The sequence below is a fragment of the Macaca fascicularis genome, chromosome 4, assembly GCF_037993035.2.
Source record: "Macaca fascicularis isolate 582-1 chromosome 4, T2T-MFA8v1.1".
NCBI lineage: Eukaryota > Metazoa > Chordata > Mammalia > Primates > Cercopithecidae > Macaca > Macaca fascicularis.
In genome coordinates, this window is record NC_088378.1 from 95,599,536 (window position 1) to 95,617,430 (window position 17,895).

Sequence of the window (17,895 nt, forward strand, 5' to 3'; positions counted from 1 at the left end):
TACAGGTTCTGTGTTTATAATCTAACAAAAGCAAGTCATCTTAAAAATAATACTGATTATTTCTTTTACAATGTAAGATGATTTTACTGTATGTAAATAGATAAACAAGTGGCAATGTCTTATAAGGAGAAAGGAGAGACGTTCGTTCAGGAGAATGTGCTAAGGTTAGGGACAGTTCTCTACCATACACAAGGCCTTGTAGAAACTCCATCAGAGACAGAATATCAGGTGCTTTCATTCTTGATTATAGAACAAAGCTCTTTTAAGGTTTATTCTGAACTAACAAGGCATAAATTTTTATATCCAGCAGTTTCCTATGCGGGAGAAACAACAATAACAACAAACAGGTTAGTTCTACAAAATGCAGTTATTCCTTACGTAATTTTTGGAGGGCTTTGATTTATTTTCAATTTGTTCTTCCATTTGTTGCCACCAGTACTGAGGCTCCACCTAGGGCCCTTTTCTATAATTACATTCATATTCGTTAAAGCTAATCTCCTCCTTTACGATAGCAATATGTAAAACAGTTATGCAAGTAAAACAGACTGCTTGAGTCTTTGTGTTTTTTCCCCTGAATCTAATATATAAAAATTAGATTTTCTCATTCCCAGGAACTGACCCACTGCTAAGGCAGTGAACCACCACGGGTTCTTGCCAGGCAAGGAAGTGGTTAACATCTTATCTCTAGTCTTGGAACATTGCCCTTCAGGAATGCAGCCTGGTTACCTTTGAAACAGGTGGTCCCCGCTCCGGCTCCGGCAGGGGTGGTAAAGTGGAGAAACAATTACCTTCTTGTGAATCACAAGGAACTGTCAGCCAGGACAGATAGAGGAGGCTTAAATTATATGGAGGCAGAGAAAGATCACAGGGCAGACCTAAAGAATTTGCTTTAGAAGTTACAACATGACATTTAAAATTGTGGTTGTCTTCTTTACCCTTTATATTTCTGTGAGTTGAGTTTTCAGTATTTTACTCCCAGTCCAATGTGCAATTTGTTTCTTGATTCCATATCTTTCCAGCAGTGAGTAATGCAAAATGATTTGAGCTAGCACTCCAGAGTGTTTTGACTCACACCTGCCATCTGCCTGCTTAGTCACCGTGCAACCATCCCTGCCCTAGATGATGATTTTTATTTGATATAAAAATTGGCAGGCAACAGTTGTTGTGTTAGGAGATTTCAGGATTCCCAGTTTTCTTTATTCTTGTAATGATAGCAGCATGGCACATTAATGTTTGAGATATTCACTTGGCTTTTCCTTGTAACTACCATATGTTCCTAAAGATATTTAGTGTGGGGAGAGTTGTGAAAAAGGAAGGAGAAAGGGATTATTTTTTAATGTTATTTAAAAATTGTAGACATGAAAACCATTTCTACTCAGTACAAAGCAAAGTAGAAATCTCTCAATTTATCCATAATCTCAGCCCTCAATTTCAACAAAACTATCCTGACTTTCTGCATGTTCCCACTGCCAGTCTTACTCTATACAGTTTGGGTGTAAATTCTCTACAAAGGAAAATACAGGTATAAAGAGAGAATTCCCTTTACATACAGTAATTGGAACCAAGCAGACACTGGGGTTAAAGAGACTACTGTAGATATGCATTCAGACAAGTTAGGCAAAGAAACCCACTTTAGAATCAGGATACAAACCAGAAGCGAGGTTATTTAGCTTAACACATATGTAAACCAAAAATAAAATTCTAAGCCCCCTAGACTCAAGGGCATTTCAAAGTTAACCTGAAAAAAGTTGTTGGCCTGAAAAAGTTCAGGCCAAGACGGGATGGGAGCGACATGCCTCATTTTACCCTTCCGCCTTTGGAATTCAGGCACGACTGACCAGCATTAACATTAACACAGAGACCTTAAGACTAACAAAACGGACTCTTCAACATAACTGATAGCAGGCCGTGAAAGAAAATTAAAGTACTTTACCCCAAAATATATTTCTTTGAAATGCCCTTGCAAAGTTGTCTCTTGGGAGAATCTCCTTCCATTACCAGGTCTTTTTCCTGACCCAGGAGAGAATTAAGTAAGAGTCTGGCACCTTTTAAAGTCTGATAAGAAACATTTACAATCTATTCTCTCTGAAGCCTGCCACCTGGATAAGAATAAGAACCTTGTTCTCCGCAACCCCATATCTTAACCCAGACGCTCCCTTCTATTCATTCCAGGTCTTTGGGTAATCATTCTTTCAACCAATTGCCAATCAGAAATTATTTGAATTGACTTATGACCTTGAACTATCCACCCCAAGTTTCAAATTGTCCCACCTTTCTGGACAGAACCAATGTACATCGTACATCTTATGTGTATTGATTGATGTCTTAAGTCTCCCTAAAATGCATGAAACCAAGCTGTAGCTGGACCACCTTGGGCACATGTTCTCAGAATCTCTTGGGCTGTGTCACAGGCCATGCTTACTCATATTTGGCTTAGAATAAATCTCTTAAAATTTTCTACAGTTTGACTCTTTTCATTGACACATATTATACATAGTAATGAAAAAAATCATTTTTAATTATATTTCATACATACTAAGAATATAAAATAAGCATGTACAATATAGATAAGAAAAATAAAATAAGCCTGCTTCTACCTACCACTCAGCTTGAGTGAAAACTCTTACCACAATAAAATTCTTACCACAAAAAGATAAAAAGTTAATTTAAAAAGAGTGAAAAACGAGACAAGAATGAAGACTCTAACATATTTGTGAAGTCTCCTTCTGTGTATCCACCTAGCATCACCACTCCTCTCAACTTACTCCACTCCTTGCTTCCTGGGTAATCGTTATCTTGAGTTATGGGTTATCATTCCTTTAATTTTTTTTGTTGTAGTTATAAAAATGTATGTATTCCTGAATAATGTGTTTGTTGGGTTTTGCATGTTTTTGAATTTCATATAAATGAAACTGCAATCTGTATATTCTGTCACTTTCATTTTCATCAGCATTATGTCTGAGAGAGTCATTCACGTGGACACATGAAGCTATAGTATATTCATTTTCACTGCTATATTTTAAATATTTCATTGGATAAATATACCACAGTTTATTTCTCCAGTCTCCTGTCAGTGGTCCTTTGTGTTGCTTCCAATTTTCTACTGTTAAAAACAGTGCTGCAATAAATATTTTAATACCTGTGTCCTTTTGCACATATGTGAGAGTTTCTATAGTCTGGGACGTATACCTACATGTGGAATTGCTGGGTGTTAGGTGTGTGCATCTTCAGCTTTACTAAATACAATCAAATTATTCTCAAAGGGGGTTGGACCATTTATCCCCTTATTAGCAGTATTAGCAGTTCCTGTTGTCCCTAATCTTCACAAGCAAGCTGATTTGTCAACTTTAAAAATTTTGCCAAAGTTTTGGGTACAAAATGACATTTCAGCCTTTTTCTGAGTATGAATGAGGTTGGACATCTTTTCATGTTACTAGTCACTGGTTTTCCCTCTTCTGTGAAATGTGTATCCATAGTCATTGCCCATTTCCTATTGGTTTCTGTGTCTTTACTGGGGTTATAAAAATATACAGAATATTAGCATTTTATTCTAATTAACATGTGTTAGAAATGTATTCTCCTAGTCTATGGCTTGTCTTTTGTATTTTCACATTTTTTATGGTGTCTTTCAATAAACAAGTTTTAATTTTGATAGTTATATTTATCTCTTTTACTTTACAGATTCTGCCTCTTTTTTGTCTTAAATCTTTTTGTAACATACAGTTGCAAAAATAATCTACTTTCTTCAGCAACTTTTAAAAAGTATAAATAAATTCCTGTCAGAAATTTATTTTTTGGTTATGATGTGGGTCCTTGTGGAAAATGAATTTTCCAGGCATTATTTATTAAATTGTCCATTTCTTCTGCACCTCTCTAAAATTGCAGCCCAGTCTTCCTTCACATATGTAAAGGCCTGTCTCTGAGGTTCCTGTTTTTGTCTCACTGGTATATTTACCTATCCTGTACCAGTAACACACTAGTGAAACTTTAAATAATACTGGAAATATTACTGGCAAATTATCTCCACTTCTATATGTACATTTCTTCTTCAATAGTGTATCGGCTAACTTTTTTCTCCCTAGATATTCTTGACCTTTTGCTTTTTTGAATAAATTTTAGAATTAGTTTATCAGATTCCACAAAAATGATTTAATAAACTTTTTCTGAAGATTTAGTTTCATTCATTATAATTTTTCTATAACATAGACTGAATCTACACAAGTAAGAGGTAAATAATTTTAAAGGGAGTGTGGAGAGATTAAGGAATGAGTTAACTTGGTGACCTAAATCCTAAAAAATTTAATTAGTGAGATTTCATTTTGCTTAAAAAACATGAAACATCACAGCCTATAGGAAACCAGCTAAAATCAATGAATCTTAAATATTTTATCCCAGCTTCCCAGCTAGCTCATTTAAAAATCATGCCTATCGTGGGAGAATTTAAGTTCCAATAAAACTAGTGAACAAGTATTTATTCGTAAGCAATTTGTTTCTTTCTTTTTTTCTTTTTTCTTCTTTCTTTTTTTCTTTTTTTTAGAGACAGAGTCTTGCTCTGTCACCCAGGCTAGAGTGCAGTGGCACAATCATAGCTTACTGCAATCTTGAACTCCTGGGCTCAAGGGATCCTTCCACTTCAGCATTTTGAGTAGCCACTGTGCCCAGCCAGTTTTTAAATTTTTTGTAAAGATGGGGTCTCACTATGTTGATCGAGCTGTTCTTAAATTCCTGACCTCAAGCAATCTTCCTGCACTGGCCTCCCAAAGTGCCACCACACCTGGTCCCATAAGCGATTTTTATGTACCTGGCCCTGTTCTAGATACTATGGAAAATATATAAATGGAGTAAAATATAATTTTGGTTTTCCAAAGACTTATAATTTATCATGGAAACAACTGACAAACGATAAAATTCCAAACTTTGTAGTTCTGATTATGAGCTATTGTGGAATAAGGTATTGGTTTTGTTCTGGACATATTACTTTTGGGACAATAGAATAATATATATAACTGGAAGCATGAAGTGAGAACGTACTTGATATGTCAACTAAGTTTTTAAAAACTGAAATTATAGTGGGGTATCAGCCTGAGAACTTGAAGGCGGCCCTATTTGAAAGGGGCATGTTTGAGTGTAACTCGAGGTCCAGTAGGGACTGCTGCTCAATTAAGGAGGTTTAGTGTATGAATTTGAGTACCGATAATAAGCCAGGTATCATTCTTCAGAAGTCCATGCTGTCGGCCAGGTGCTGTAGCTCACGCCTGTAATCCCAGCACTTTGGGAGGCCGAGGCAGGTGGATCACGAGGTCAGGAGATCGAGACCACCCTGGCGAACATGGTGAAACCCCGTCTCTACTAAAAAAAAAAAAAAAAAAAAAAAAAGCTGGGCGTGGTGGCGGGCACCTGTAGTCCCAGCTACTCAGGAGGCTGAGGCAGGAGAATGGCATGAACCTGGGAGGCGGAGCTTGCAGTGAGCTGAGATCACGCCACTGCACTCCAGCCTGGGCAACAGAGCAAGATTCCATCTCAAAAAAAAAAACAAAAAAAAGAAGAAGTCCATGCTTTCCTAGAACTCAGAATCTGGTAGGTACTGAGATACTCTTGGGAAATAACTATTCTAAGGTAGAAGAATATTGAACACAGGTTCTGGGCTGAAAGAAGCAAGCTCTCAGCTTCATTTCTGCTCTACTTTCCACCCTCCTCTACCCTCTATTCTCCTCACCCCAAGACTAACCTGGACATACCACTCATGTCAGTTAATACTAGAACTGTAGAAATGTGAAGGGAATAGGTAAGTTCTGAGAAGTAAGTTGCACTAGTCTGCTTCTGGAAAGAAATGTAGCAGGAAAAAGCACCAGTAATGATCACCTGGATAGAAGGAAATGAGTGGCTGCCTTGTGGCAGTTGAGAGGATTATTTCATGAGCATGAGTGACATGCCCCATACAGACTCCCATAATTTGTTGGGGGAAGTTTAGAGAAGAGAAGTAGAGAATTTTGGATTTCTCAAATATGCACTGTATCCGTGAATCTCCCTCTATTCGTAACAATACCATATCCCCAAAGGGTGTTTGTAAATGTATATAGGCATTATTGTTTACCACAGTGATTGTGGAACCATATAGGCATTCAATGTGTTGGGACTGGGATAATAAGCTAATGCAATGCTCAGAACAATCCCACACAAGGAATTACTTTTCTGCCTAAAATGATAATAAACAGTGTCTTTATTGAGAAAGCGTGCATTGTAACGATACCAAATAACAGGATAAACTATAAGGTTGTACTCCAATTCTCTCTTTGTAATATTTAGATGTGTGATAAATAACAAAACGTCAACTCCATTTATTATTAATTTTTAAATAAAATATCATGGCAGTAAATAATAGTAAAAAAACACAGAATTTGCAAACTCAAGAAAGCACAAACTAGTATTAAATTTAAAATTTAAAAATTAAATAAAATGCAGTACTATTATATATCCTTAAAATTTCTCCTGCCAGGAATAAAGGTCATTGAGGGAGCCTAGTTGTTATTGAATTCACGTTCTGAAAAGAAGGGAATTTTCTCTTTTCCAAATCCCAAGAGAATGGAGATTAATACAGAAATTCAGAGAATAAAGTATTTAAATTTATGTGATCTGTGCTCTCTAATTCCAGAGAAAATAATCTTTAAATCACTCCAAGAGGAGCACTCTCTTTCTCTTGTGGAGGGAGAGAAAAAAGAGCAATTATCTCAACTGAACATATTCCTTCCTTCCTAAGTAGGTTTGATATTATAGCCTCCTGTTGTTGAAAATCCATTTCTTCCTCGTTCTTCTGCCAGGGGAAATTCCATTTCATTAATCTAAATGGGAATTTTCAGAATAAAAATAGAGAAAAAAACTTATCCAGAAAAAGGGGAAGATACTAAGCCAGAAGCAGCGGCAGATGTACCAGGAGAATATTATGGGTCAGATATCAAAGAGAAAGTTCACCTTTAACAGCAAAAACCATAATTTCCACCCTATTTTAATTGCAAAAGTGGAATGCATATTCTAGCCCTTCATACATAATGTATCATTTTATCAACCATCTTGAATGTTAAAAAGATTCAGACCTGTAAAACTCTTGTGTATTTTCTGAGAAGTTTTTAAAATGAAAATATAGTATATATTTTAAGTTAAATAACGTATAAATTGGAAGTCTCTCCTTGCTGAAATAATTTGGAGAAAAGGGAAGAGGGAAAGGTATTTTGGAAAGCATACTAACTTGGAAGCCAGATAGCTCAGGATCAAATCCTGGCTTTACAGATCTGAGAAGACATGTTGCTCAATCCAAGTTCAGTGTAGTAAAATCTTTATTTTATTTTATTTTATTTTATTTATTTTTTTTTTGAGACGGAGTCTCACGCTGTTGCCCAGGCTGGAGTGCAGTGGCGCAATCTCGGCTCACTGCAAGCTCCGCCTCCCGGGTTCCCGCCATTCTCCTGCCTCAGCCTCCTGAGTAGCTGGGACTACAGGCGCCCGCCACCGCGCCCGGCTAATTTTTTGTATTTTTAGTAGAGACGGGGTTTCACTGTGGTCTCGATCTCCTGACCTTGTGATCCGCCCGCCTCGGCCTCCCAAAGTGCTGGGATTACAGGCTTGAGCCACCGCGCCCGGCCCTAAAATCTTTATTTTAGTTTATTTAGATGCACGTTTGCTTTCCAGAATACAGGGTGAATTTCAACAGCTAGTCCCAAGATGTCTGGAATTTTACACTTAGTGGTACTACTTTTTATTTGCATGGCATGTTCACAAACTATTTTGTAATTGAAAGAATTGTGATAGTCAATTAATGATTACAACCATATTTTCAACCATATTTTCAATATATTACAACCATACATAGTTCTCTATTTTCCCAACTGTAACATGTACACAAAAGAAATACACCTTCTCCCACCAAATGCTAGGCTATACACATATTGATGACATGTTGAAAATATTTGAGTTATTATTAAATATTAAAATTATTTAATTTTAGTACTATTAAAATTATTCAATGTATTTAAAAATATGTATTACTTATTATTAAAGAATGTATTGCTAACATTAATTTTATTTCTTCCACTCTTCTTTTTAAACATGGCTACTAGAAAATGTTAAAGATATATGTGGCCTGCGTTCAATTTCTATTGGACAGTGCTAATTTAAGCCATTTTGAGTTGTATTTTCTGCTCCTTGCAATTAAAAAACAATACTCACACATATGCCATGTGAACTAAAATATTTTAAACATTTATTTCATCCAAAATTCCCACAAACTCAATAAATTAAATTTTTATGTCTGTTATTTTCCCATTTCACAAATATTGATGCCATAATCTTACAGGTGCTTCTAGTTGTTGTCTTTCTGGACAAGGTCTTGCTATATTGCCCAGTCTGTAGTGCAGTGGCTATTCACAGGCACGATCATAGTACATTACAACCTTGAACTTCTGGGCTCAAGGGATCCTCCTGTTTCAGCTTCCTAGTACCTGGGACTATAGGCACACACCACCACACCTGATTCCTGCTAGCTATCTTTATTCAGTCTGATGCTACTATATGTTCAATAACTCTACTGTTATTAGGTTACTAATCCTTCTACTGTTAGTAGGTTAATAATTCTTCTAGCCTCATTTCAGTTATGCTAACCTTTATTTTTCCTGTTTATTTGTATCTGTCCCCTTTCATTAATCACAATGTCTAAACTGCTTCCCTTACTGAATTTACACTTTGTTTAGGTCATATTTGAAGATTACTTCTTATTATTAGGTTTTAGTCCCCTCAGTTTCCCAGAATGGTCTATGCTTCCTCCCACTTTGATTCCCTTCCTGAACCACAGGCAAAACTGTTTCCTCTGAAGTTCCTTCTTCTTCTCTTCCTCTTCTCCTCCTTCTCCTCCTCCTTCTCCTCCTTTTCCTCCTCCTCCTCTGTCTTCTTCTCTTGCACACTCTTTCTCCTATTCTTACCTTTTATTTAGAAACAATTTCAAATCCAAAAAATTTACAAGAATAAGAAGAGTACAAATAACACAATATACCCATTACTCAGATTCACCTATTGTTTACATTTTACTCCATTTGTTTTACATTTGTGTAGTATACATCTATTATACATAAATCTTTTTTCTGAACCATTTAAGAGGAAGTTGCATACATAATGGTCTTTTACCCCTAAATATCTCCATGTGTATTCTCTAATAGGGGTATTCTCTTATATAACTGGAGTATAATTATCAACATCAGTACATTTGTCATTGATGTAACACCTTTACTTTTCCTTCTAACTTTGGCAATCTACTCAATCATGTCCTTTATAGCATTTTTATTTCCTCCAGTAAAGGATCTAGTCTAATATGAAGTATTGTGTTTAATTGTCATGTCCCTTTAGTCTCTATTCTTGGAAGAACATTTCCATAGTCTTTCTTTGTCTTTTATAATATTGACACTTTTAATAGACTATGTTTCATTTGGGGTTTGTCTAATGTTTACTCATTATTAGATTTGGATTATCCATTCCCAGCTGCAATGTTGCATGAGTGGTGTTGAGTCCTTTTCCAGGTACCACATCACACTGCGAGACACACAATGTCCACCAGTCTCACCAACCACTGTGCCCAGCTAATTAAAAAAAAATTTGCAGAGATGGATGGGGTCTCACCATGTTGCCCAGGCTGGTCTCAAACTCCTGGGCTTAAGCAATCCATTCGCCTCAGCCTCCCAAAGTGTTAGGATTATAGGCGTGAGACACTGTACCTGGTCTATCTGCAGGTCTTAAAGCATATTCTCACAGATTCCTTTATAGTTGTTAATGGAAAAAGTGGTAACTACACAGTGGAAAAATCGGAGAACACCTGGAATGGACAGGCCACTGTGCCTGGCCGTTTCAATAATTTATATACATTAATATACTTATTTCAGTGCTCAAATTGTCCCAGATTTGACCAGTGGGAGTTCCCTTCAGCCTGGCTTCTATGTCCTTGTGACATGTCCTCTTCTCTGTCTCCACCACCTCCTTCTTCTCCTCCTCCTGCTTCCTTTTGGTGCTGCTTACTTTCTGGCATATTCAAATGTTTCAGGTTCATTTTGTGCTTACTCTGCCCTAGCCCTAAAACCAGCCATTATTCCTAGAAGCCCTGATTCCTTCTGTGGGGAATGGCATCAGAAACCAACATCTGAGCACTAGGTATGCTTGGTGTTACTGGAATATCTTCCCCCAGCTATTTTTTGTATTTTTTTAATAGAGACAAGGTTTCACCATGTTGCCCAGTCTTGTCTCCAACTCCTGGGCTGAAGCGATCTGCCCTCCTCGGCCTCCCAAATTGCTAGGATTACAGGCGTGAGCCATCGCGCCGGGTCAGTCTTTCTTATTTCACAGAAAACTTATGTAGAGTTTTTATTTGTTCTAAGTAAAATATATGACTCTATATAGTGTATTCTGTTGTTTAAATGTCTTCAAATACATTGCCTCCTTTCAGAGCAGGATTTTAAAACCCTTTCCAATAGGATGTTAAAAATTATATTTATATGATATATTTATATAACTATAGAAAACTGGGCTTGATGCCAGGATCTAGTGCTATCCAATGTATACAACATCTTAAGCAATCACCTATTTATTTTACAGTGGTTGCTGGCCCTTCTGTGTATATATGACCTGTGCCCTAACTGTGCTGTCTCCAACAGTCCATCCATCTCTGGAGCCAAGCTGTCAATAGTTTAAGCAGCAGGTTCTGCACACATCCTCTTAATCTGTTATTCATTCCCCATGGTTATATCTTCTCCTTCCTTGCATGTATCACTTATTCAAGTGAAACTCATTTGACTGTCACAGCAAAACAATGTGCTAACGTATTTAAATTAGTTTTCTCTTTTAGGAGATTGTATTTATGATATTAATTTTTTTTTTTTTTTTTTTTTTGAGACAGAGTCTTGCTCTGTCGCCCAGGCTGGAGTGCAGTGGCCGGATCTCAGCTCACTGCAAGCTCCGCCTCCCAGGTTCACGCCATTCTCCTGCCTCAGCCTCCCGAGTAGCTGGGACTACAGGCGCCTGCCACCTCGCCCGGCTAATTTTTTGTATTTTTTTAGTAGAGACGGGGTTTCACCGTGTTAGCCAGGATGGTCTCGATCTCCCGACCTCGTGATCCGCCCGTCTCGGCCTCCCAAAGTGCTGGGATTACAGGCTTGAGCCACCGCGCCCGGCCTATGATATTAATTTTTATGGTGAACATTTTCTTCCTTGATAGTTACAAGAAAAACAATAGCCCAGTTAGATATGAATGATCATAAGTCCTTGAATCAGTGAGGTTCACAATAATAAACTGTAAAATACTTCATAGTCTGTCCATTCCAGACTGATTAATTCCGAACTCCCTGCAATTAGGGAAACTTCTGGGAGCATCTGGAAAAAGTTTTGCCTTCCAAGTGAGACATAAAAATGAGTAGCTATCTCATAAAATATTAAAATTTACTTAGAAAAAGTCATTCTCTGGACATCTAATATTTGCTGGCTGAGGCAAGGTTATATCCTAACAAGCATATTCACTACTAATTATAATGCACTTTCTTGTACTGCTCATTTAATCCAAATGTAAATACTCCAAACATAATTACCTTTGGAAGACTATTGCATAATATTGGGATGGGAACATTGCCAGTGGAATAGCTCCAGTTTTTTCATTTCTTTATTAATAGTTCCCCACATTTTTTTCCCACATTACTGATGTTTTTTAAAAACCTATACTGGATGCTTTTTGCTGCTCAATTAGTTTAAATCTTTTGTATTTTAATAATAATTTCAAAAATTCAACATCTTCTTCATAGTCACAAATTAATTTTTCTTGTCGTGAGCTACTCAAATTATCATGAATTAGGCAAAGGAATTATGGATAGGTTTTAATTTTAATAAAAATTAAAACGTGAACAATTATAATTCTGTATTTCCTTTTTCCAATAATCTTATTTATGATCTATAAAAATTATAAAAATATAAATTGTAGAAACTTTTAACATTTTCTGTTTAAAACTAAAAAATTTTTATTTTTTAAAATCAGTTTGTTGAAATATATATAATACCATTCTACTTGGTCACCTCGTAGTCTACAGTTGTGCATGTGGTCAGGGAAGAAGTACAAATTGACGTTTTATCTTATATGTTTTCTCCCACAGGCAGAAAAGCATGAATTGTCATAAAAGTATATATATACGTTTTGGATTTCCAGAAGTACTTTATTTTTTCTTAAATCACATGTTTGACTTTTTAAAAGTCAAATATGTTCAGAATAGACAAATCAGAACATATATTTTAAGAAGTTTTAAAATTCCCATATTCCATTCCATTATCCAAAGACAGTTAATGTTTTTGCATATTTATTATACTTTAATAGGTTTCTTTTTAAAAGATGTTATAATATACTTATTTTCCCTCATTATTGTAATTTTTACAAACATTCTTAATATTTTCCAAAATTAAACCATATTTAGCATATTTAACCACATTACTACTCAAGATATCTTCACTTTTATAAATAATTCTGTGAGAATTGTGTGCTTGTATATTACAGGTTTTGTTTTTAGGAAGTTCCTTGAGGAAAATTCTAAAAGTGGAACTATTGGGTTAAGGGATACAGTGATTTTAAGACTTTTTGATATATTAATAACAAAAAGCTTAAATCAATTTATACTCTCAAAGAGTATAAGAATACCTGTTTTATTGCATCATTATCAGTATTCAGTATTTTTGTTCTTGAAATATGAGACAATTGGAGAAATAAAAGAGAGATCTGCTTTGATGTTGGTAAGTTTTTGAAGTTTTCTAATGATGTTAGACTTTCCTACTTTTGCTAACATATAGTAAATTATCTTTGGGTAATTGTTCATAACGTTAGTTAATGTGTTTAGTGGAGACTTCGTATATTTAATAACCAATTTATGTTATCTTTTTAGACTAACATTTTGTCACATGTAGTGTATCTGTTTTCCTCAGTTTCTTGTCTTTTAGATGTGCTTGTATTTTTGTCATAAATTCTAATTTTTAAGATCAAATTTGTCAGCCTTTTTTGAGTGTAACATCTTTCACTACTTTAATTTTAGAACGTTTCCTTCTTGCAGAAATTTGATAAATATTTGCTTTTATTTTATCTTCCTTTTTATATTTTGAATTTTTATACTTCTTGAGTTCACTTGCTATGTGTCTGATAAAATGGTATGAGGTACAGATTATAAACAAAGTTGCCTAAGCCCATGACATGTCCCAGAATCATTTAGTGAATGATTTAGTGTCCCAGAATCATTTAGTGAATGATCTTTCTGTTTTCTTTGATTTGGGAAGTTTACTTTATCATATATTTTTATTTTTATGTTGTACTATTTTTAAAAATTTCATAGCACTATAATATTTTAATATTTGGATATGGTACATCTTTCTTCATAATTATTAATTTTCATTTTAAAAACATAGTTCTGGCCTGGCGCGGTGGCTCACGCCTGTAATCCCAGCACTTTGGGAGGCCAAGGCGGGAGGATCATGAGGGCAGGAAATCGAGACCATCCTGGCCAACATGTTGAAACCCTGTCTCTACTAAAAATACAAAAATTAGGTGGGCATGGTGGTACGCGCCTGTAATCCCAGCTACGCGGAAAGTGAGGCAGGAGAATCGCTTGAACCCGGGAGGCGGAGGTTGCAGTGAGCCAAGATCACACTACTACACTCCAGCCTGGTGACAGAGTTAGACTCCGTCTCAAAACAAAACAAAACATAGCTTGCCAGTTTATGCGTCCAAGTTTATGCATCCAAGTACATTAAGATTTTTTTTTCTTTTTTGAGATGGAGTCGTGCTGTCACCTAGGCTGGAGTGCAGTGGCACCATCTTGGCTCACTGCAACCTCTACTTCCCGGGTTCAAGGGATTTTCCTGCCTCAGCCTCCTGAGTAGCTGGAATTACAGGTGCCCAACAACACGCCCAGATAATTTTTGAATTTTCAGTAGAGACGAGGTTTTGCCATGTTGGCTAGGCTTGTCTTGAACTCCTGACCTCAGGTGGTCCGCCTGCCTCAGCCTCCCAAAGTTCTGGGATTACAGGCGTGAACCACTGTCTGTGGTCTTAAGATCATTTTAAAAAGTTTAATAAGATGGTTTTTTTTTTTTTTGGAGACGGAGTCTCTCTCTGTCGCCCAGGCTGGAATGCAGTGGCCGGATCTCAGCTCACTGCAAGCTCCGCCTCCCGGGTTTACGCCATTCTCCTGCCTCAGCCTCCCGAGTAGCTGGGACTACAGGCGCCCGCCACCTCGCCCGGCTAGTTTTTTGTATTTTTTAGTAGAGACGGGGTTTCACGGTGTTAGCCAGGATGGTCTCGATCTCCTGACCTCGTGATCCGTCCGTCTCGGCCTCCCAAAGTGCTGGGATTACAGGCTTGAGCCACCGCGCCCGGCATAAGATGGTTTTTTAAATGCCAATTAGCCTATAAATCAGTTTGGGATGATTTAGCACCTTTATTCAGTTTTCCTTTCTAGGAATATGGTATAATTTTAGATTTTTTCTTTATGTAGGTCACAAAATATGACTGTTGTGAAGTAAATATCTTTTATTTTACATTACCTAGCTAGATATTGCCAGACATAAATAACAGTATCTGTAATAACAATATTTATGCATACAATAATATTGCCAAGTATATAATGATAATATAATAATATCCACATCCATTGGCCTTGGGGTTTATTAAGAAACTGTCTAGTTTAATTTTCAAAACAAACTGAGGAAGTAGTCATTATATTTTCCATTTTACAAACAGGGGAACTAAAACCTTGGGAGTTTAAGTAACTTGTACCAATTTTCAACTTCTGAGTGACAGACCCAGGTCTCTGACCCCTGACTTCAAAGTCTGTGCTCTTAGCAACACCAAACTGCAATATGAAAGCTATTGAATTTTATATTTTTAACTTATATTCCAATTGACTGGATTTTAGGATTTAGAGAAAAGTACATTAGAATTACAAATTTCAGATCAGCATTCTTTATTCCCTATTGCAGACTCCTCAATAAATCCTCTATTGAATTTCAAAGAATACTCCAGAAACAAGAACCCTCAAATGACTGTTAGTAGAATTTGTCAAGAGAAGCTTAGAAAGTCTTATTAATATTTTTGCATACATTATGTCCCTTAGCAAAAACTTTGTGATTTGGAAATTATATCACCTCTACCCCCTGGAATTTCTTATATAAAAAGAACTCCTAGAAATTCCTACTTAATTTTTTAAATGCATTAGATAACCATCATAATGATATGGTATTAATACACCTACTGTGGTCACAACAGGAAAAATAAGAGGGAAGGACAAGCCATTGTTCTTCAAAGGCCATTGAGAATCATACTTGTGAGCTGAAATTTCTCAATAACATGGCTCGATTGACTACATAATTTTAAAAAGTGATCCTTAAGAAATAGATGGTGATATATATGATAGCTTATGAATAATACTGTAGTATTTATTCAGGATGAAGAGTCCTTAAAAAATGGGGTCAGACCATATAATTTTCTTTTTCTTTTATTTTATTTATTTTTTTTTTTGAGACAGAATCTCGCTTTGTCACCCAGACTGGAGATAAGTGGCACAATCTTGGCTTGCTGCAACCTCTGCCTCCCGGGTTCAAGCGATTCTCCTGCCTCTCAGTCTCCAGAATAGCTGGGATTACAGGGACGTGCCACCACGCTAATTTTTGGCGTTTTTTGTAGAGATGGGGTTTCATCATGTCAGCCAGGCTGGTTTTGAACTCCTGACCTCAAGTGATCCACCTACCTCGGCCTCCCCAAGTGCTAGGATTACAGGCATGAGCCACCACACCCGGCCCAGACCATATAATTTTCTCATAAAACTGTACATTATCAGAGATACTTCATAGAAAGGAGGAAAATGGCTCTCTCATAAAATTAAGTCTTCTGACTCTCTCTGGTGTTCTGATGGTGCCTGTTCATTAGGGCTGCAAGAATCACCCTTCTTGTTTTTCTGCATCGTTTACTTGCTCATGCAAGTGGTAAAAAATAAAGAAACTGAAACCAAAACGTACACGACCAAGTTTTGTGTTTCTTCACTGGAGCCACAAGTATGGATTATTTTTACTGAGATGATGAACTCTTTCTTCTAAACCCAGTTATCTGGACATGTGTATATCTTGCCTAAAGCTGAGCTTTTGTGATTTTCAAGAGGTTCACTGGAATCCAGTCTCGCAAATTATTTCCATATTAATTCTTACTAACAAAACATACAAATACCATTTTCCTTAACATCCTGCATTTTTGATCAGAATAACATTGGGATTGGCAAGTATAAGCTCAGAGGCCATGCAGATGAGATGTTAACTTTGTTCCTTAACTTACTCTGTCTTTTCTTTCTGCATTTGGTTGTGTAGATTATGTAAGTGATTCTCATAGGAAAATTCCAGTGATGACTGAAAAGCAGCTTCCATACTAAAACTTGAATACTCTTTGGGAGATGGACTCCTTTCTAATCTACTGCAATCACAATTAAAAGGGTCTAATTCACCAAAGCAATGAAGGAGTTGGTTCCGAACCCTAGGACATAGGGTCTTATGCTTAGAGTAACTGTAATATGAAGTACTGCTTAGCATGATGAGAACCATCTAACAACACGAAGACCAAATAACCAGTATAGTATGCTGAGAAGTTAATTGTGAAATTCTTAATATGCAGAGCCCCTATTTTGACATCTGAGAACTTTCCCAAAGGACTCTTGGATTCTCCTAAACCAATGCTTTTTAAACTTTACTGTGCATACAAATCACCTGGAATGAAGATTCTTAGTCTGTAGATCTGGATTAGGATCTGTAAACTAAAAATAAAGTCCTAAACCCCCTCACCGACTGAATGGACCCCCTTGTGTCCAAGAGGATCCCAGAAGAACCTTAAAACTGAGTTCCTGGCCATGACAGGATGGGAGGTCAGACACACCTCATTATACCCTCCCTCTTTTGTGGTTTAGACACAAAAACTGACCAAGATCAATGTTAAAGTAGAGATCATAAGACTTACAGAACAGAATCTTGTTGGCAATAAGATCCCAGATTATAAACAGGACCAAAGGCCATGCCAGTTAAGGGTTAAGTCACACTCCCCTAAACTTAAACTGTGTTCTAACTGCCACAAGGTTTTTCTTTTTATTTGGCAACTAAACAAGCACTGACCTAAAGATAAGCAATGTTAAAACAATTACAGCTCATCCAGTTCACAGACATGAATGGAACCCCTGTTCCATCAGCCATAACTACAGCTTTGATTGGACAAGAGACTGATTTCAGTAACTTTCTCCTCATAAGAGGACCACTGACCATGGACTGGCTCTCGACAGTTTACAGAGACTGCACGCTCACATGCCTTTGTCCTGAAAAGACTTTTATTTTTTTCTTTTGAGACAGAGTATCACTCTGTCACCCAGGCTGGAGTACAATGGTGCAATCTCAGCTCACTGCAACTTCCACCTCCTGGGTTCAAGCGATTTTGTGCCTCAGCTTCCCAGGCATCCAAGAATACAGGTGCTCACCACCACACCCGGCTAATTTTTTGTATTTTTAGTAGAGACAGGGTTTCTCCATGTTTGCCAGGCTGGTCTCAGACTCCTGACCTCAGGTGATCTACCCACCTTGGGCTCCCAAAGTGCTGGGATTCCAGGCGTGAGCCACCATGCTCGGCCTGAAAAGGCATTTTTACATATAGGGCCTAATTGTAATATATTTAAGTGTTAAGTCTCCACCACAAAGTAAACATGGGTGGTATGTTACATGTATGTTTGTTCAATTCTTTAGGACCACCTTCATGAATATTCACAGCTCCTCCTGTAACCAGTTGAGCATGTATGTTTAGCCAAACTCTTCAGCATAAAG